The 1,085-nt window shown below is 40.8% G+C and overlaps 1 pseudogene; it reads right to left on the bottom strand.

Moving 5' to 3' along the window:
• Positions 1-498: 498 nt before the first annotated feature.
• Positions 499-660, bottom strand: Gm20118 (annotated as a pseudogene).
• Positions 661-1,085: the final 425 nt, after the last annotated feature.

Genomic DNA, 1,085 nt, shown 5'->3' with positions numbered 1-1,085 from the left:
ATTAAAAATTGCAAAATAATGGACTGTCTCATTTTATCTTTACAGCATGACATTATCTTAACCATTGTACCCATTTCTGTTGTTGTTGTTCTTCTTCTTCTTCAGAATGCTTACATAAAATATAGACTGATTAAATAACATTGTGGGTGTATGCTGACTTCCAGACAGACTTGACAAATAACACTTTGAACAGAAGTCGTAAACACAAATGAATCCTCTTAAAGAGCTTGACATTATTTACCATTCCATCAACACTCACTCATAGGAGTGGATTTACTGGGCTTAAGGGCACCATGAACACAAGACATTTTTTTGCACTTCCCAAGTGGCCTTATATTTCAGCTATGGAGGTCAGTTCTCAAAGCCCAACTTGTTCTCAACAAGTAGTTTTTATGTCCGTTTAAAGAGTCTTACACCTTTCTTGGCCAACTCATCTGCAGACAGGAGAAGAAACCGTCACCAGGTCTCCATGCCATGCATCCACGTGACTCCCAGTCCTCATATGCTATCCTGCTTCTTTAAGATATATGGAGTGACTCACATCAGGGCCATGTAGATGAGGAACTTCCAAATGGAAGAGACCACATTTTCTCCTTCATGCATCTTCTCCTTCAGCTCTTCCAGGTCCAACTTTGGCATGAGATCCTCAATCCAGAACATTGTGGTGGCTCTGCCTCCAAAGCTTGCAAAAGTGGCAGCCTGCTCTCCTCCAGAAACCACTGTGAACACCCTCTGACCTCGTTTTACCAATTTCTAAAAGATAAAACAGATTCACTTAGAGAATTTAGGTAACCTATCCAAGTTCATCAGCTGCATATTGGATTCATGAAGATGATAATGGTGCCAGAAAACAAAGCAAGAAAGGGGAGAGAAATGCCATGGCAGGAAGAATGTATTTAAAAGGGGGAGGGGGCTGCCAGGGATATGGGAGAGCAAGAGGGAACCAAGAAGAAACTTTGAAAATTATACCATTCAGCTCTGGTCCAATGCTATAGGTGTCAAAGGCACAATTACAGTGATTTTGTCAGGATTATATTTTGATTACAGGTGTATCAGAGGATTACGTTTTTGTGACTGACATCCAG

This window comes from Mus musculus, chromosome 1 (genome assembly GCF_000001635.26).
Source record: "Mus musculus strain C57BL/6J chromosome 1, GRCm38.p6 C57BL/6J".
Lineage (NCBI taxonomy): Eukaryota > Metazoa > Chordata > Mammalia > Rodentia > Muridae > Mus > Mus musculus.
This window is presented reverse-complemented; position numbering and strand designations above follow the sequence as displayed.